We start from the raw sequence: 21145 nt of genomic DNA on the forward strand, positions 1-21145 counted from the left end.
GTTAGCCAAGACCCACGCTAACCCCAAGGGGGCTGATGCCTCCGAGCCTATGCAAATCGGAGGTGTTAAAGGACCCCTAACTCAAAAAGAACGGGAAAGAAGACGACAGATGCAATTATGCCTTTATTGTGGGTCCTCTGGACACTTTCTACGAGATTGCCCGGTTAAGCCACCCAAGAAGGTGGTAGGAGCCGCTGATAAAATCCATGGAAACTCTGTATCGGGAAACGACCACGCCCGGCAAGCGTAGGGGTCCGCTTGCCGAGCTTGAAAACTAACTCTCAGACCTTGCATTTCATTGTGCCAATGGTCCTCGTAGATCTGGAACAGCCTAAACGGTTGCATGCTATAAAGGCATACATCAATAGCGGGGCTATAGGAAACTATATGTATCGAGAATTGGTCTCTAGGATAAACCTCCCTCTGCGTCCTAAAACCAACAAAGATGTCATCACCACAGTAGATGGAACTGAAATTGCCTCTGGACCGGTAACACATTCCACAGCTGAGGTGACACTTGTAGGTCCGGATGGCCATCGGGAGGCAGTTGTGTTTGATGTAATCAAGGCTCCACAGTTTCAGATTATTCTCGGAATCCCTTGGTTAGAGACACATAATCCTCGAATTGATTGGCGAGCGAAGAGAATAACCTTCCCGGATTGTGCACAAACCTGCTACCCAGAAAATCCAAAGATTAATCTAGCATCAGTAACCTCTGTCCCCGTGCAACTACCTCCAGAGTACCAAGACTTTCAGGACGTCTTCCAAAAGGAACAGGCCAACACGTTATCTCCCCACAGATCGTACGATTGCCAAATCGATCTGGTGCCCGGTGCACAACCCCCTTGTAGCAGGATTTACGCCCTTACTGAACCAGAGAATCTGCATTTGAGACAATTTAGATCAATACCTCGCCAATGGTTTCATTTGCCTGTCAAAGTCCCCGGCATCCTCAGCTTTGTTCTTCGTGCCTAAAAAAGAAGGCGACCTTAGAACTTGTATCGATTACCGCGCATTGAACCAGATAACTGTTAAAAATCGTTACCCTCTGCCTCTGATCCCTGAACTCCTTGACCAGGTGAAGGACGCTTGCGTATACACCAAGTTAGATCTCCAGGGGGCTTATCATCTGGTACGAGTAAAAGAAGGCGACGAATGGAAAACGGCCTTCCGTACAAAATATGGACTATTCGAATACCAGGTGATGCCTTTCGGGTTGTGCAAAGTGCCTGCAGCCTTCCAATTCTTCATGAACGATGTCCTTCGGGAACTCATCGATGTCTGTGTTGTCGTGTATATCGATGACATTCTTGTGTACTCCTCTTCGGAATCTTATCACAGAAAGCATGTCAGGGCCGTCCTAGAGAAACTGCGCCACACAAACTGTTTGCCAAGCTGGAAAAATGTGTTTTCCATACCACCGAGGTTGAGTTTCTCGGATTCATCCTGACACCTAAAGGGGTCCGAATGGATTCACGGAAAGTGGATGCCATCCTCAAATGGCCATCACCTAGTTCGGTGAAAGGTGTCCAAAGCATGCTTGGTTTTGCCAACTTTTATCGCAGGTTTATCCCGGAGTTTTCACGTGTGGTGCAACCCATCACTGCACTCTTGCGAAAAAATAAACGTTTTGAATGGACCGAGGAAGCCGAAGAGGCCTTTCAGGAGTTGAAAGCTAAGTTCACGTCTGCACCTATTTTGAAGCACCCGCGTCCCGATCTCCCATATATAGTCGAAACCGACGCGTCCAGCTTAGCCATGGGAGCTGTCCTATCTCAGAGAGACCCTGAAACCAACCAACTGCACTCTGTAGCATTTTGGTCCAGAAAGTTCTTGCCGCCGGAGATAAATTATGCGATCACCGATAAGGAACTATTAGCCATTAAGTCCGCCTTCAAGGCTTGGCGGCATTATCTCCTCGGCGCCCGGCATACCATCACCGTGATCACTGATCACCGAAATTTACAATATTTAAAAACTGCCAAGGCTCAATCGTCTCGACAGCTCCGATGGGCTTTGTTCTTTGCTGAGTTCGATTTTGTAATCACCTACCGCCCCGGCTATAAGAATGGTAAGGCGGACGCTCTATCCCGAATTGGAATGGAAGAAATAGACACAAACTTATAACCTGTGCCGATAATTCCCGAACAAAGAATTTTGGGGATAACCACTTTACAAACCCTTGAAGACATTCAAGCACGAGTGAAACAATTCCTGGACTCTTCAGTCTTGCAGGATTCGATCAAAAGGAGGTCTAACTTTTCAGTCAAGGATGGCTTACCTTACTTCCAAGGACGCTTATTTTTGCCAGAAAAGGAATTGCAAGAACTGGTTATTTCCCGTCATCATGATACCCTGATGGAAGGACATCCTGGCATTGCCAAAACAGAGGAAAAGGTTAAACGACAATTCTGGTGGCCTTCCTGGCGAAAGGATATTAAATCTTTCGTGATGTCCTGTGGAGTTTGTGCCCAAAACAAAGGTCAAAAGACAAGACCCGCCGGTCTTCTTCAGCCCTTAGACATTCCACCAGCACCTTGGCACACCCTGTCACTAGATTTTATCACGGACCTGCCCTCTTGTAATGGTTACAATACTATTCTGGTCGTGGTGGATTTATTTTCCAAAATGGCCCACTTTATTCCGTTGAAAGGATTACCTTCAGCCTTTGTTCTTGCCAAAGAATTCCTCGAAAATATCATCCGTTTGCATGGATTCCCATCCATACTAGTCTCCGATCGGGGAAGCCAGTTTATTTCTCATTTTTGGAAAAAGTGTTGTCAACTGGCACAAATCGACGTAAGACTCTCGACCAGCCACCACCCACAGACCGATGGTCAGACGGAGAGAACGAACCAGACCCTTGAACAATATCTACGATGTATGTTGCGCCAATCGGAGGGTAATTGGAAGGACATTTTATGGGTGGCAGAATATGCATACAATAACTCGATACACTCTGGAACTGGTCAGAGCCCCTTTTATACCCTATATGGACATTACCCTCGTACTTCAGACTTGGACTCACCTCTGAGCCTTGAAATGCCCGCAGTGGACCATTTGCATTCTACGATTACTCAAGCCTTCAAGGATGCAACTGCACATTTGCAACATGTGAAAGGGAAATACAAAAAGAATGCGGATCTGCATCGAAGAGAGGCGCCTCCATACCAAATAGGGGATCAAGTATGGTTGGCTACCAAACACCTATCACTCAAGGGGCCTCAAACTTTTAATCCAAGGTATTTAGGCCCTTACTCGATCAAAGCTATAATCAACCGAGTGGCAGTCAAGCTCTATCTACCAGCTAACATGCAGATTCACCACGTTTTTCATGTGTCACTTTTGAAACCAGTGCACCCAGGAACCAGATTAACAAAGCCACCAGAACCGATTCAGATAGATGGGGAGCCTGAATTCGAGGTGAAGAACATTTTGGATTCTAAGATCTCAAAATCAAAACTTTTCTATCTAATTGATTGGAAAGGGTACGGGCCTCAGGAACGGTCTTGGGAACCCAGTGATCACGTACATGCACCTCGGCTGGTAAAAAGGTTCCATCGGAATTTCCCAAACAAACCGAAACCTCCAGAAGGAACGACCTTGGGAGGGGCCTTGGAGGGGAGTGCTGTCATTATGCCTACCCCAGGAGCACCAGGCCCAGCACCCCCAGAAGCAGGCATCATGCCCTCGGGTAAAAGCCCAGCGGCCCCTTATAGGGGCTCTTTGGACTCAGTCCTGGTGCCTTTGGCGCCATGCTCATGTTGGACATCAGTCCTGGCGCCATAGGCGCCAGGCTCATAAAGGGAGGCGTTTTGTGCACTTACCTGATGCAGACCATGCTGCACGCTTCAGGCCTCCCTGAGACCTGAAAGGGACTATTTTTTCATAGGGACTATTTTTTCACTCGGGCGTGGCCAGGGAAGGATACATACCTAGTTGGGGAAGGATACATACCTGGGACTTCTTTGGAGGCTATTTAAGCCACGTCCAGACAGCAGCTCATGCTTCGCGTTGTTCTGCTTCCTGCAGCTTAACGCTCACCGTGTCTGCTCCTGCTCCTGGACTCCAGCCACGCCCGCCTCGAACCTGGAAGACCTGCAAGGAAGGAAGAGAAGAGAAAGGTGAAAACCAAGGACTATTTCAAACTTCTTACCTGCATCCGGAATCTTCTCGCCAGCATCCCTGAAGAAAGACTTCCATTTAAAAGCATTGCGTTGCTCGCTGCAGCGCCACGCTTCACTCACCTGTCCTCGAGACATCTCCCGGCTCCATCGCGGCTGTGAGCATCGGACGCCACATCTCTGCACCTAGGGGAGAGAGGAAGAAACAAAAGGTGAGCAGAAGGAACACAGAAGGAAAGCCTGATTAACAGCCATAATACTTACCGGCTTTTCTTCCACATTTCGGGTCGGCGCCGGCCCGTTGGCAGGTACCGTACCCCGGCCCCTATGGGTAAAGGACAAGAGACATTTCTGGGGAATGATAAGGACATTTAGAGGGATCGCCCTCATCACTACTCACCTCGGCAGTTTAACCCCTTGACGCATCGCCTTCATTCTGCACCTGAAATAAAGGACAGATCACAGGTTAGAAAGACAACATAAAGGGGGCCTCACTTGAACTTTGAACTTTCATACTTACGGCGCATCGCTCAGGAAAGTCAAGTGGATTTTGCCAGCGCCATTCTGAAAACCAGTGAAGTAACTGGACGAACACGCGCCCCTGCACCAGAAGCAGGATGGAGAGTTCATCCTTCCAAACCATAAGGTGAGCTTAAACCGGGGTTTGGAGGAAGTTAGAGAGGAACGAAGGGGGAGGGGTGACAGGGGGGAGCTAGCACACTATTCTGCAGACTGTTAATCCCCTTTCTCATCTGCAGAAGGATATTCCTATGGGCCAGGCAAGCACGATTTGGAGGTCCTGTCCAATCGGTGTTCCGGGTCCTGCGCATCACGCTAGAAGAGGCCACAGCAATCCAGACTAGACCAGCGCCCCCGTGGGAACCAGGTGAGCGTTACACACAGGCACCCGAATGGCAACTTTTGTCAACTTCTTTTCTATCAATTTTGCTTCCTCCGCCTGACGCCTCTGAGCTGTTTCCCGCTCCTGTTCCTTAATCCTTTTGCAATGATGCACTATTATGCAATGTATTTTCGGCCACCCTTTTGCCTCAATAAGCACAATTTTATCTAAGGCCTTCTGCACTTCCTTTGGCAATCCTCTTTTTACAATAAAATAGAAGAACAATATTGAACGGTAACATGGTCCTCCCGTCTCAGCCCTCCACCTCACTTGCCATTTAAGAATTAATTTAGCTGGATTGCCATCATCCCCCATTGTAAACTGCATCAGAGACTTTAAATCAGGGGTATCCGGGAAAGCTCTCCATAAGGCTCTGACACTTGTGCTCCAATTCTGTTAAACGGTGCTCCATCATGTTTATCGACCCCCAGGGTGATACCCGGATATCCGGCTTTAACCAACACATTCCCTGCCTGGTCCCCAATTATAGCAACCATCATGCTCTTAAGATCACCTATTGCCAGGTGTGGGATGTATTGACCCACTTCTGCTCTGCTATGCTGCCTCACTCTGTTATGATGGTGCCAGAAACAGCAAGATGGCCGCAAAACCCTTGTGCACACCAAAACCCCTGAATATCACACTTTTCAACACACAAAAAGATGGCTGCCCAATCTGCCACGCATGTTGTCAGTGGTGGAACAGAGCTCTCACTTCTGAAATGTGTCACTGGGCTCCACAATAATTGAAAGTGGAGTGCAGAAGGAAAAAACAGTGCTTTGCTAAATGAAACTCCAAATCTTGCTTTAAATCACTTTTTCTTTGTTGCTGAAACTTCAGAATGCCAGCACAGAAGCTGGGTGCTACAGAAGCCGGGTGCTACAATTCACTTAGTTTAAGAAATAATTGTGAACTTACAAGGTCCCGAAAAGCTGAGAGCATAAAGAGATTTCCACAGCAAAAGTGGCCTGTCTGTGGATCTGTCAAAAATCTCTGTGCAGTAGAGAGCTGCTGTGATGACAGCTGTCAGGAGCCTTCCTGAATTAACTTTAACATGTACAAACTGAAAATCAAATGTTTGCAATCTAAGGGGCCTGTTACTGATAGTAACCGATATTTTTTTTTTTGTTGCATATAATCAACTTGTGATTTTTACAAAGACGAGTTGATTTTTAGGAGTTTTCTTCGTAGAGGTACAAAAGTAAAAGGTAGAAGTGAGTGTTTCTGTGCACAGCGGCCTGCCCGCCTCTATGTTTCATGAACCTTCATTTTATCAAAAACAATAGTCAAAGGTTTTGTTGTCGCGATGGTCCATTTGGTATTTTCTCCCGACAGTAAGCTGTTCCACCACACGTCTTCTTCTAGAACTGAGACAGGCATCCCAAGTGGCGAAAGGTAGACACTTCTTTCTTGATTGAGCACCTCACAATGCAACAGTAGGTGCTTCAGATTTTCTGGTTCTTCTGACAGATCTGCATAATCTGCATTCTTTGCATGCGGACTGAAGCCTAATGCAGAGGATTTTGCGTGTGGGCAATAAGTTCAGACGGGCTCTCAAGAAGATCTTCATTAATTTTTTGTCCGGGAATTTAGAGCAGTATAGCAATGGAACCTTTAATTTGTTAAAGGTTGGAGGCAGATGTGTGGTCAGTTTGTTTGCTCGAGCTTTATTGATCGTGCCAATCCAATCCATGGATTCCATTTTTGGTTTTATTCTCTGAGGGTTCTCGACCAGTTCTTCTTCGGTGCAGGCTATTTCTTTGAATTTTGTTTTCTGCTTTAGCGACCATTTTCTTAGATGTTAATGTGGCCGCGTGCAAGCTCTGCAGCTATTAATTTGTTTATCGGCAGAGTGTCAGGAAGGATGATTTTTCTGTAGATTTGCATAGAGTTCTGTTTGACCGCTGTGAGTAAGGACTGTAACCCTAAGACATGCCTAATATTTGCAATTGCAGCCGAGTTTGGTAAGCCCAGGACTAGACCTTCAAGTTTTGCCCAGATTGAAGTCAGCATTGACAGGGTTGCGCCCATTCCATAAGTAAGGGCCGGGACTACTTTGCCTCTGTAGAATTGAATTATGGGCTCCAACAAGAATTTTCCATATCTCTTATCGATCGATCTCATCTGGGCTGCTAGGTTTCTGGTTTTGCCCCATAAGGTAGTTTGCATAGTTGATTCCTGTGCTGAGCTATCTATCATTATGCCCAGATATTTGTAGTATTCAACTGTTTCAATCTTGGTGTTTTCCAGGAACCATCCTCTGTTGCTTCTGTTGCAGCAAAGATTTTTCAATAGAATCATAATTTTTGTTTTGGATTTGTTGATTTTCAAATTATTTGCTTTTATGTAGTATGCCAAGTTGGTCAATTAATGCTGTAATCCAATCTCCATCTGATCCAACAAAATTAGATCACCTGTTTATAGAAGGCGAGACGTATTTGTTTTGCCAATTTTTGGTGGAAACGCTCGAACTGAAGCTTCTGTGTCCTTAAAGTCCCTGAGGAAGCTGATGAAGACTGCCGGGGCTAGAGGACACCCTTGTTTCAACCCGCGCTCTGCTGGAATCTCTTCAGACAATTTTCCTTGGTTGTTGAATCGATAGTAACCGATATTGTAATTGTTTGATCCCATGGTTTAAAATCTTGAATGAGAATTCTAGCTGCTATTTGATCCAACAAGTTTGTTTTGTGCTAAGGAATAGGCCACAGAATGTAACAATTAATTTAAACAGACTGAAGCTGTAGAACTTGAATAACAGGTTTTTCTCACAGAAGGAATGTCTTTCCCCCCAGCAGGAAATCACAGGGAATTGTTAATTACAGGCTAGGAAAGAAACTGGTCTACAGAGGCAAAAGGAACAATTACAAGCTGCAGAACAGGAAATTCGAAGTGTGAAGACAGTCGTAAATGGCCTCTGCAAGGAACAAACATGGGGGATGGCTCCTGGGCTTCCAGGCAGAGACCAAGGGGTGGAGCCAAACAACCATTTGTTGCTTAACATGGACAAAGAACATATTTTAAAAAGACTGATAACTTACTGTTTAAAATTGTGAAAAATATAAAAATAACAGAGTTGTTAATGTAATTTCTGGATGCACGGGTGAAGAGGCGCCCGAACTGTGTGACAGGTTCTGGACAGCAATGGCAAGAAATGTGATTTTACACAAAATGTATTTCTGCTAGAAATGTGAAACTTTTTACACTTATTCCCATGTTAAACATGCACATTTGTAGAAATTTGCTTAAAAATTGGACATTGTGTTCCTAATGAAAAGGGCAAAATTCTGTTAAAAGCAGAGACAAGATCTCACAGCTATGGGGTTTTGAGGAATAACTGCTATGTAAAATATGTAATCTGTATATGTGATTCTTATAGAGGTTGCAAAGGTGTAAATATGTATTTTGTCAAAAATAGATTTTGTGTTCCAGGGGCTAGGGGTGGATTTTCAGCCTCATAAAATCACACCATAAAGATGACACTCTGTTTCAATCCTCCTATCAAGGCAGAGAGTAGACTCTGACCCAATCACCTTTCAAAGGGGCAATCTTAGGCTAAACTGGCCCACACACCCCATTTAGGATGTCCTTTCATAGCATAAATAGGGACAGCTCACCACACATAAGGACAGACAGATTCACTCACTATCCTGATGCTAGCGGAGCAACCTGATACTGAACACTACATCTTCCTTGCTCCAGACTCCAGAAACTTGGCAAAGAAAAAGGCCTGTTGCATAGCTGAACCATTCTCAGCTAGGCCTCAGATTCCAGAACCGAACCCCACAAGCCTAAGGGGAAGCAACAAAATACAGCCGGGCTATGTTGTTACTGCTTGTCTGCTGAAAATAAATATCCTCAGAACCAAGAAGGGCAGATCCAGTCCAGTCCTGTGCCGTGCTGTGACCAGAGCACTTTGTTGACCCTATCCAGTCCTGTGCCGTGCCATGACCAGAATGTCTTGCTGACCCTATCCAGTCCTGTGGCATGCCATGACCAGAACGTCTTGCTGACCCTGCCCAGTCCGATGTGCCCAGCCGCCTTTCCTAAACTATATCCAATCCCCTGACCAGAATTAACGGTCCCTTTTCAAAATGTATCCAGTGAGTATAAATAGGAAGAATTGTGTCACTAGCATATGTACCTTGCATAGTCTTATCCATATCTTTGACCCATCCTATCTTGTAATCAGAACCTGTATTGTTAGGAGTATCTTTGCATTTTCTGAAACCACTCTCCAAACCATCCTATTTTCCTCCAGAATTAGTATTGTTAAAACTATCTCTGCGCTGATCCTTTTCTCATCTGAAGAAGGTGAGTTTCCTTAGAAGGCAGTCAGCCTAATCAAGTGACTGTGTTCCTGTGTGGTATTGGTTTTTTTCAGCCATCCTTTGGTGTAAGCAACCCATTTGTCTTTGTAAAAGTGCATTTCTGTTTTCCATTCTTGTGCCTAGCGCAAAAAAACGACCTCTACTAAAATGTCTGTAACTCCCTCAGTTTCTGTGATAGAAACACAATTTCAACTTCTGCTGGTAGCTAACATTCATAGCTATCCATTGCAACTAAAAGCTTTTAATTGCTTTTGGCTTGAATTTTAAGATTTCATATGTTTTCTTGGGATTAAATCATTGCTTGTGTTTGTGTGCAACTATCCAAAGCGGCACCAATAAGAATTTATAACAATTTCAGCAATTTTGACTAAATTTGGTGTTTGCCCAGTCCATTCTAAAGATAACTTTAAAAGCCATTTTGACAGCTGTATAGTGCACTCCGTTTTTCTCTTGTGGTTGCCGGGGGAAAGTGGGATTGATATTCTGCTTGAATTCTGCCATTCCTGAAACCTGTTCTCTCCTCCTATCTCTTTACATTAGCTATTGGGGGTTGAGGGGTGTGCAGGGGGAACCTTTATCCACAGTGCTATCAGATCTGAACCAACACAAAAGTATTATTTTCTGTGCTGAATTGTTTTGCTCACTACCTAATCCTTGTGTATTAAAGAGATTATTCAGTGTTACCTCACCCCATTGATGATTGTTATGTACCTATTAAAACATATCGTGATTCATTTTTAAATACATAAATAAATATTTACCTTTGCAAACCAGCTTGATTCCTGATTCAGTGTGACCGGGGGGGTTCCAGGAGAAAGGCGTGATATCAGTGGTATATCGTTCAGAATAAAGAACTTTTAGACAAAAATAAATAAGGATTTCAGTTGTGCACTACATGCTAGGTGTTGACTTGGGTGTGTGCCGGATTGAAATCACTTACAGTTTGGGGACTTGTCCAGGATCCTGAATTAGACATACCACTTGTGACAGTCTAACACAGCGTGCTAACTGACGGGGTACATACACCTTGTTGGGCTACCATACTGTGCTACACTGTAAAAACAACCTTCAATAGAAATACTCAAAGGGGTTAGGCCTTAACCCTGAGATAAGTCAAAAGGAAATTTATATTTCCAGAATGGCGACCCTAGTGGAAATCAATATTGCAAGGGACACCTACTGCACAAATTGTTTGTCAGGGTGAATGGTTAGAGCAGGATGAGACAGTCTGGCTGCAATAAATTAAACAACATGTCACTGCCACAGAATTAGATACATGGCAGGACCACGGTCCATTACACCAGGCACTTAGTGAATTGTATATGGCCCCAAAAGTAAAAGAAGAGCAATGTAAAATTGCTAAGATAGTCGCTTACCTATACCTCCATATTGGAGTAATAAAGGAAACATATGCCGAAAGCCTAGATCTGGCAAAGAGGCAAGTACAATCCCTAGAGAAAACCCAAACAGATCTGGACTCTGCAGAACAAAGGCTACAAAAGAGCCAAGAATCTGAGAGAGAAACCAGATCTTACCTGACAAAAGTAAAGGAAGATCTGGATCTCCTGCAGCAAGAGAAGGCAGAGCAAGATACCAAACTACTGACACTGCAAAAAGAGTGTCAAGAAAGGTTGGATTCACTACAACAGAACCAACAAAAGCTGGAGCAGCAAGTAAAGTATAATAGAGCCTGCGCAGGGCAGATGGTTGCCCTAGAAAATCAGATTGATGAACTAAAGGCAGAAAATAATAAATTAATAGTGAAGGATCTCCACACTCAAACAGATTTTGATGAGGAGTGCCAGAAATGATATGCCATTAGGAAACAAAGGGACAACCTGGTTGAGCAGAGGGGAACTCTATTTCAAGAGAGGGACACCCTAGGCCAGGAAGTCAGCCATTTAAAAACCAAGCTATAAGAAAATCACCTGGCCCTTCAGCGACTGGGTGAACTCAAAATGGATTATGAAAAGCTGTTAGACCATACCAGGAGGGTGGAAGATGCTCTGGCAAAGAATAATCAGGCCAGTAAGGACCACACTCAGGAGGTGAGTCTTCTGCAGCAAAAATTGGCCCAGTACTTCCAATGCAGGCAGGAAGCACAGAGAGACAATTAGGCTTTCTGTGAAAAAAAAATGACAGGCTCCATAGAAGCCATGCTGGAACAACTCATTGAGGCCAGTAAGGCCTTAATAGAAGAACAAAAGGGTCAGATTCTTGCATGTTATCAGGGATTAGGGGTTGAAAGAGATGAGGTCAGATGGGAGAGGGAAACCCCTGAGCATAACCTCAGGACCCTGGCATCAGGGTCTATAATCCCTTCAATTCCATGGACTCTGCCACCCCCATGTCCACTGCCTCATATGAACCAAGGGGGATTGTAGACTTCAACACAATGGGAAATCTGGGGCTAATAGGTCAGCGCCTCCCAGAAATGGATGGGCTGCGTCTATGTACAGGTTCCCAAATACTAGGGCCATCTTCTCTGATTAGGGAGACACCAGTGAGGGGAGAATCAGAGAACTTGATCCTCAGAAATATCACATACCTAGGCATCAGTCAGTGAAATTTGGCGGGGAATTCCATGAGACTAGGCCCACTAATAGCATACTAAAAACCTCTTCCCATCTGGGACAGTGGGGGTAGGGGGGTACTCAACCAATCCTGGGAGCAAGGAAGAGTCAGAAGATTCTTCTAAGCGGCACAGGTCCCAAGAGACTAGGCCCCCACATTCTGCCAGTCATTCCCAAGCTCGCAGAATCCGGGAGAGTGTAGAAGATCAGACAGCCACCTCTGGTAGCAGTGCGTCTGAGTCGGAGGATGAGTGGACCAGGGTGACCAGAACTAAAAAGGCTAACAAAGTCAAGAGAGCTTTACTCAAGTGTCCCCTAAAGCAAATAAAAGCTATTAGGAGTGTCATTACGCCCTACCACAAAAATGCCAAATGTTTGGTTTGGAAGCACCGTGAATTATTTGAGCAAATGATGAAGACTTTCCACAGGAAGGACAGCCAAAGCTGTATTCAGTATGTAAAGTGGACATTTTCACCTGAGTGCTCCAGCTTCTTTGCGGGGCTGGAGAATCAGAACCATTCCAGATGGTCCACCTATAGGGCCGCCACCCTGAAACATTTTTCTATTCATCGAAACCCTCAAGAGGCCCGCAAGGCATCCTACAACATACAATGTGGGGAAGACCAGGCCCCACAAGAATTTGTCCAGGAGTTGAAACCTACCTTTGCGCAGACCACTAGAAGGGTGTGCACTGACAGTAAGTAATTTGTGAACACCTTCTTTCATGCTCTCCCTAAATACATTATGACGCAGCTAGCTAGTGAGTGATTTTCATGAGAAAAGATCACTAGACTGGGTCATTGAACAAGCAACGCGCATCTATGAAGTGCAGTAGCCACTAGAAAGTAAAATTATTAGCAAAAGCCCCAAATCAACCAACACCCTTGCTGCTGCCAAGTTGGCAGAGGTGAAGGTTATCCTCATTTTAGATCTGGAGATGAGGGGGCCTAAAAACCTTCCTACGCTGAATACGACCAACCCCAGACCCAGAAGGCCCTCGGGCCAATCCCAAACAGGGATTCAGGGAGGTCACCCCACAAATGGGACCCCTAACACCCCTGACTACATCAGCCCCCACTACAAGTGCAATAGACCAATCCTGGGCTATGTGTGGGCTCCCCCAGCCCAAGGGGGGGATCCAACCAGACGGCTGGAAACCCATGAAACTTCCCTCCTCACTTTCCTGAGGAGGGCAGTAATCCCCCAAATGCCGGACCAAATTTCTTTCCCCGGTACCCGCTTAATCTCAACCCCCAAAATAACCCTTCTTTCTTGCCCCACTTTCCTGAGCCCAGGCAGCCCAATCCGGGAGAGAGAAGGACAAGGGTGGAGTGGTACCCAAACTATCGTAACCAGGGGTATTACGCAAGAAGCGATAGTTACCATTCCCGGGATCAACCCAGGGTAGACCAGAGGACCCCGTAACAGCCAGAGTGGGTGTCCCAACTGGAGCACCAGGTCCAGAACATGGCACAGGATCTGGGTCACATGCTGAGGGCTCAACAGAACCCTCAGATGATCATGGCGGCTCAGAACTCCTCAAATCCATGGTCTGATGCCCCAGAACAATGACGGGGGAAGAACCCCGACAACCCACTGGTTACCGGGGAGGAGGCACAGGGGGAAGGGGGGTGTAAAGCCTTAGAAGAAGCTTCCTTCCCCACTTGTGGAAAGCCCCTGGAAACCCAGGAACCAGAACCAAAATCTCCTGCCCCTGAAAGTCTGCAACCCAAGGAACAGAGGGTGGCTAGGAGAAATAAAGAGCCTAAAAAGGCCAATTTTGTGGAGGAGGTGCAAATCTTCCAATTTGAAGGAGAGGTGCCTTCAGAGGATCCTGGGAAAACAATCCTCTGCTTCTTCCCAAAGAAAAATGGATCCCAAAAGGTCCCAATCCAGAATAGGTAGATGTGGGGACCGAGTTAAAACCGCACATCATCAAACCCCGGAATGACCAGCACGAAAATCCCCTTGTTCAACCCTATTCTGGTGACTGCCTCCAAAAAGGGGGGGCAGCCCAGAATCAGAACCATGGGTGCCCAAAACCTCCCTCTTATCTAGCTGTCACCTTTTCCTTACAGGTCCCCAAGTTCCCCAACAGAATCCTGCCCAAATCACCTCTTCATCAGTATCCAAAGCAAATAAATTAACCCACCAATTGGCCAAAAATGTGCATTATCTTTGCCCCCTTGAGGAAAAGGAGGGAAGATTTTATGCTCCGGTCCAAATGCAGGGGCAATGTACAATTTTGGCACTGGTGGACACTGGATCCCAAGCCACCCTTCTGTCAAAAAGGGCCTTTGATCAGCTGAATTCGGGAAGTGGGGAGAACTACCAAATCCCCATCACCCCTTTCCTGGACAACTTCAGAACTTTGATTGGGAAGGAAATTCCTGTTGAGGGGACTGCAGATTTAGACATTAAAATTGGGTGACACAAGGTGAAGCACCCGGTCATAGTTGTGACTCCAGAGGGCACACCATGTTTACTAGGGAATGACATCCTGCGTAGATTGTCTCCCCTCATATATTGTGTAAATAAGGTCCTCTGGATCCAGACTATCCGACCAATAAAATTAAAATAGGGTGTCAACCATGTTAGTTTAAATGGCGCATTCCACATGATTGAACAAAAAGCTGACCAAATTGAATTCGACTTCCAGAATAATCAAATCCCAGACGTGACAGTAATTGCAGTACGACAACAAACTGGCGATGGGAAGTCCTCTCTATTTCTGAAAATCAACCTTCCTTCCAGTCTCAAGTGGCATTCCACACTGGAAGGAAACACTCTGAAATTCTTTACAAATTCACAATCAGAACATCCCATTCCTACAGTCCAAAAGGATGAGGAATCAGCTCAAAGCTTGGCTGATATTCAGTTGTTCATCCCTATTCAGTTAATTGAGGGAAAGGACTCTGTTCTCGCCCGAGTATGTGTGAACAACAGTAAGAGCTTCATCGGCGAGGCCATGTTCTGCAAACTCCCAAAAGATCCAGCCATTCCCACATTTAAACTATTAGACAAATGGGAAATGGACCTGGAAACATCCAATTCTAAACATCTCCTGGTATATGCAGGTATATGCTCAGAATTTCCACAGGCAGCAAGAGCATAGTCCATAATTGTTGGGTCATGCGAGATGTCCCTGATGCATTTTATTTTGGAAGTGACATTCTCAATCGCTTCGCCATTGGTTTGGACCTAATAAACTTCAAAGCCTGGTCCCAATTAGCAGGTAATCCCATGGACTTTGATGACCCAGAGAAAACATTTCGGTCAGCTCAACTGCTGCCATATGCAGTTGAAATTCAGATTGGAGAGGAAGTCAACATCCCAGAATGGACCCGACAATTCTCACTGGAAGTAAAAATTAAAAGAGGAAAGAAACTGAAAAATCCTGACGCCTATGTTAATCTTAATGCTCATTTCCAACAGCAAGGGTTTGCGGTAAACCCAACACCACTAGTCAACATAGAACACGACACCATTCCAATAGAGGTGGATAACAGCGACCTAAAGAGTATCACTCTGGGCGCAGGCACCATTATTGGAATGGCGGTCGATGACTGACATTTTTCCATAGATTTAGGTAACTAACTGTTAGGACCAATCCCCAAGGACTGTTTTGACAGTGATAGCGACGAGGACACAACACCAGACAGGATTTTCACCCGGCATGGGGGGAATTCCTGGTGTACTCTTCCTGCACTTATGGTAAGGAAGATGTGACCTGTGACTTCAGGAGGGATGAGGTGAAATTTCAAGTCCACAAGGACTGCCTTCCCCACCTGAAGCCATTAGTCCAAATCAGCACTTTGACAAGGGACCTCTCCACCCAGCTGGAGAAGGCTGCTGAGATATCCAAACCAGAAGTCTTTCCAGGCTTCAGGCAGATGGTTGAAGAGAGAGTCAACCTAGCTGATGCCTGCGAGACTCTGGAGCAAAAGCAAACATTGAAACAAGTTTTCTCAGATTTTCAAGATCTCTCTGCGGTGGACTCATATGACTGTGGTCGCACCAACATCCACACAACAACAATTCACACGGACCCTGGCATGACTCCAGTGTTTGTGAAGCTATATCGCTTGCCTCTCACATCAATGGAGTCCCTTACTGAAATAATTAAGAACCTTGAGTCACATGGGATAATTCGTCCAGTCCACAGCACCTTCAATAATCCGGTGCTGGGGATTTTGACACCTAACGGCCAGTGGAGACTCTGTGCTGACCTAAGGGGGCTCAACAAATGGGTCAATACTTCCCGATGGCCTCTTCCCAACATTGAACAAGGGCTGGCCCAGATCCAGGGGTTGAGGGTATTCACTTCCATCGACCTGACCAATGGGTACTGGACTGTACCTGTCAGTAGGGAGGACCAATATAAGCTTGCCTTTACCTATTCGGGGCAGCAGTACACGTGGACCAGGACTCCCTTCGGATACATCAACTCCGGCAATGAATTTCAACATCTTTCTGCATAAGGCCATGCCCGACTTGGGTGAAAGGGGTAACCTGGCCTTTGTAGATGATGTTCTATTCAAAAGCTCAACTGTGGAGGAACACATAGGGGAGATCCATTATGTTCTGACACAGTTGAGGGCTGCCAGAGCCAAACTCTCGTTCCAAAAGGCACAGTGGTGCAGAACCCGTGTCAATTTCTTGGGGCATGAGATAACTCCTCAGGGTCTCTGTCCCCAGGAAAAGAAAGTAGAAGCCCTCCAGAAAATGAAAGACCCCACAACTCTGTGGGAACTAAGGAGCCTCCTTGGACTAACTAATTACAGCAGAAAGTTCATTGAGGATTACGCAGAGATCACAAGACTCCTGATCCATCTTTTGAAGGGGGGGTCAAGTGGGAGTGGGGTCCAGAACAAGCCGAGGCAGTAAGACAACTCAAAAGAAGCCTCTCACAAGTGCCTTGCCTAGCTTACCCTGTCAAAAACAAGAAATTCTTCTTGGAGACAGGGTTCTCAAATACATGCTTGACTGCAGTATTATATCAAAAGCATGACAAGGTCAATAAAGTAATCTCCTATGCGAGTAAAGCATTATCCTCTGTGGAAGAAAAATTCCACGATTGTGAGAAGGCACTCCTGACAACGGTGTGGGCATTGAAGAATTACCGCCCGTTTATGCAGGGGGAACGCATCATAGTGGAGACTCCACACCAACCTTTGCAATTGTCATGCCTGCGCCATGGGCGCATATATTGGCGATCAATATGGACAAATTGTTATTCATTTATCTACAGAAAACTCTTCGATCAACCGCTATTCACTATTTGGACTTTATTTCCATTTGCAAGACTTTGGTGCTTTTTTATTTTTCCCAGAAAACTACACTTACCATAATGCACTTGGCTATAACCATCTATTCCTGGCTATTCCTATTTTTCTTCATCAGAACTACAATCCCCAGAAGCCCTATGGATTTGCTCTGCTTTCACCAGCTCAGGAACAGAGAGGGAGGTGGCCGATTGTCTGCAGGTGTGCTGAGCCAGGTGCAACCAATTAGCCTGCCTCTGTGCTGGGCTGGGCAGCATAAAGGCTGCTGCCTGCGAGAGCTCAGGCTCTTGCATTGAGAGTCCTTATGGCACCTTTTTGCTTCAAGCTACAAACTTTGTATGCTGTTTCCACCTACTTTTTGTTCCAGTGCCCTGGCGGGCTCCTGCCTTGCAGTCTGCTACACCCTGCTGCCTACAGCCCTAGCCTTTTGGGCTCCCTGCCTCAGCCTTGCTCCTCTGGGCGTCCTGCCTTGCAGCCTGCTACACCCTGCTGCCTACAGCCCTAGCCTTTTGGGCTCCCTGCCTCAGCCCTGCTCTTCCAGGCTCCTGCCTTGCAGCTGAACACGCTCTGCTGCCTTCCAGCCTCCGCCCTTGCCCTGCCGGGCTCTCCACATTGCAGCCGATCACGCTCTGCTGCCTTCCAGCCTACACCCTTGCCTGCCGGGCTCTCCACATTGCAGCCGATCACGCTCTGCTGCCTTCCAGACTCCGCCCTTGCCTTGCCGGGCTCTGTACATTGCAGCTGTTCACGCTCTGCTGCTTTCCAGCCTCAGCCCTTTTCCTCTGGGCTCCCTGCTCTACAGCCTGCCTCACTCCGGCTGCCTACAGCCCTTGTCCTCTGGGCTCCCTGTTCTGCAGCCTGCCTCACTCCGGATGCCTACAGCCCTTGTCCTCTGGGCTTCCTACTTTGCAGCTGATCACGCTCCGCTACTTACTACCTACCTTTTTCCGCTGGGTTCTCAGCCTTGCAGCCCTCTACAGTCCTCTGCAACCTTCTACGGTCAGCGGCCCTGCCCCTCAGGGCTCACTCTTTGCTGCCCGGCCCTTCTGGGTTCCTTGCTGTGCAGCTTGCTTTACTCTGCTGCCCTAAGCCCTTTCCCTATGGGCTCTCTACCTTACAGCCCTGCTCCTGTCGGCTTGCTCATTGCTTTCCTGCTCCTTTGAGCTCTCAACCTTGTTCCTTACTGTCCTCTGCTATCCAATCCTGTACACAACGTTCCCTTCATTTCCTTCTGCTAGTTTGCTATCAACTTCCTTTTCCTGGATTTGTCTGTAAGTATCTTCTCTTGTACTGTTTGTAGACCCTTTTGTACAGAGCTTGTCTGTTGGTTCCCATCAGTCAACCTCTGCCCCTTCCCTTGTCTCGTTTCTACATTACGGACACCCATAGCTGCTGTTCCAAGCCATGAGCAAACAGCGTGGGCCTCTGTTATAGCAAACTGTGCAGAAGGCTAGAGTATTTCCTAAGGTTCGTGGAATACTCTTTTCCTATATCTGCATACACCCCAAGAGGGAATTCTTTCTGTACTTTTTTCCTTGCTACTCTTGCCTACTCTTCGTTCTCTTTCCTTTCTGCTGTGTGTGTACTTATCTGTCCACTTTATTTAGGCACAACCACCCTAACCCTTTCTGGGTGTCCTGTGCCACTCTTAATAGAGTGCCATCCCTGACAGATTGCAAGAGCCAAAAATGTCTTGTTCCATAGGCAGGAAAGGCACACACAGACCAAGGATGCTTTCCTTTCGGGTTAAGAAAACCTTTGCAAAAATCTATACTTTCCCTACAGACAGCAAACAAGAACCTTAGTCTTAAGAACAGTCTTGCCTTAGTAAACAAAGATTTACAAGCACGGTACTACACTCGCTGGCTTGCTGACCCTTCTTCCATGTATAACTATTATGACATTTGCGACTATGATCCGCAGTCCTTATCGGTTGAAGAGCTACAGCAAGATAATGAATTCTTACAGATCTTGTTAGCCCAAACAGTGAAAGACACTCCTGCGTCTGATAATTTTTCTAACACTGTTACAGCCAAGGATATTGCACTCATTGTGGGGGTCTCTAAACCAGAGTACGCTGTTGCTAGAGTGATATGTTCAAGATCTGCTTGGCAAGCTCCCCAGTCTATTGGAAACCCTCATTTGACAGGACACGGCATTATGTATCCTGAGGTTAGGTCACCTAGTCCTGGGTACAAAAGACCAATACTGACCATCGGTGGTCTTAATACTTCCCCAGTATCTACCAACCACAATAACCTTAAGGTCAGTCTTCCTATTGCTACAACCGAATTTTCTGCCACACCAGATTCTGAAGCTTTAGATCAGGCTAATGATACATACCTGCTACAAGAAAAACTCCTACGCCTTAAAAGAAAGACCGAAGATCTCTATGATGACTTTGTTTATTTACATAGTAAAAATTCTATGAAGGGACACAATATTCCAGACCTTTTGACACAATGTCCTACACCCGAAATACTGTCTTTAGAGATCGACATGGTAAGGCCTGGAATTGCCACGCAGAAAAGGATACAGAGTTATACCAAGCAGATGGAAGAACTTAATTTAGCATATGCATCCCTTCTAAAGTCTGACACAGCTCTTTCACTTTCCAACCACAGTAACTCAGGTTCTGGTACTCTAGAACATGATTCCAATCCTGAACAATCCCTGGTACCTGCCTGGAATCCAGCCTTTCCATCAGTCTATACCCCAGACCCACCAAGTAATTTGAGCACACCAGACTTTGAAGATCAGCCTTCAGAACGCCTACCCAATCATGACCCCACATCTGTGTTATTACCTGTTACTGCATCTGCTAGCCCAATCTCTGCTGCTCCTCCTGCTAATACTTCTAAATCTGCTACTGTTGCAGCATCTCACATCACTCTTTTCGCAGCAGAAGCACCCCCTTCCTCTCTGCCTGCAAGGACAGAACCTGTTGCTAAGTCAGATAACAACTTTTCTTTTGGGCCTACAGCTCCGGTTGTTCTTGCTGGCGCCTCTGCAGCACTAAGACTACCAGACTCTACTCTATCAGTCTCAGGTGCGTCACTGTCCGCTGCTTCTTCTATGGCACCCACTCTCCCAGTTGCTACAGCATCGGAACTATCCACAGCCATTCATGATCTCTCTGCTGCGGTGGCTTCTGAAACTCCTACAAATCATGGAGAACCCGCCACTGTGGCTCCTGACGTTTCTGTGGCTAATCTTGACTCTGCCATTGCTGTGTCTGATGCCTTGGAAAACCTTCCTAAAGCAACCAACTCTGCTGTGCCTCTGGCTCCACCTTTCACCACCGTACTGTTGCCTTTCAAAGCAAGCTTTGCAATGGAACCTGCAACAGACATTCACAGTTCCTCTATTCATGAACACTCTGTTGGGTTTTGTGCTCCAAAGACTTTGTCTTTTCTGATTTCTACCGCAAAGGTTCAGCACATTGATACCGTTTCCACCTTTCAAGACTCCCACCTTACAACCTTAAACAGTTTTTGGTGCTTCATGATGTGCCTTTTCGGAATAAGACTCTTTCACAGTGTGACAGACCTTCTTCCTGTTGGTCAGTCTTCAGGGAGCCTGAAGAGGAGCCTGGAGAGGGGCCTGGAGAGGGGCATACTGTCATGCCTGCGCCATGGGCGCATACATTGGCGATCAATATGGACAAATTGTTATTCATTTATCTACAGAAAACTCTTGGATCAACCGCTATTCACTATTTGGACTTTATTTCCCATTTGCAAGGCTTTGGTGCTTTTTTATTTTTCCCAGAAAACTACACTTACCATAATGCACTTGGCTATAATCATCTATTCCTGGCTATTCCTATTTTTCTTCATCAGAACTACAATCCCCAGAAGCCCTAGGGATTTGCTCTGCTTTCACCAGCTCAGGAACAGAGATGGAGGTGGCCGATTGTCTGCAGGTGTGCTGA

Source organism: Ambystoma mexicanum, chromosome 1q (genome assembly GCF_040938575.1).
Source record: "Ambystoma mexicanum isolate Mex_15411 chromosome 1q, UKY_AmexF1_1, whole genome shotgun sequence".
Lineage (NCBI taxonomy): Eukaryota > Metazoa > Chordata > Amphibia > Caudata > Ambystomatidae > Ambystoma > Ambystoma mexicanum.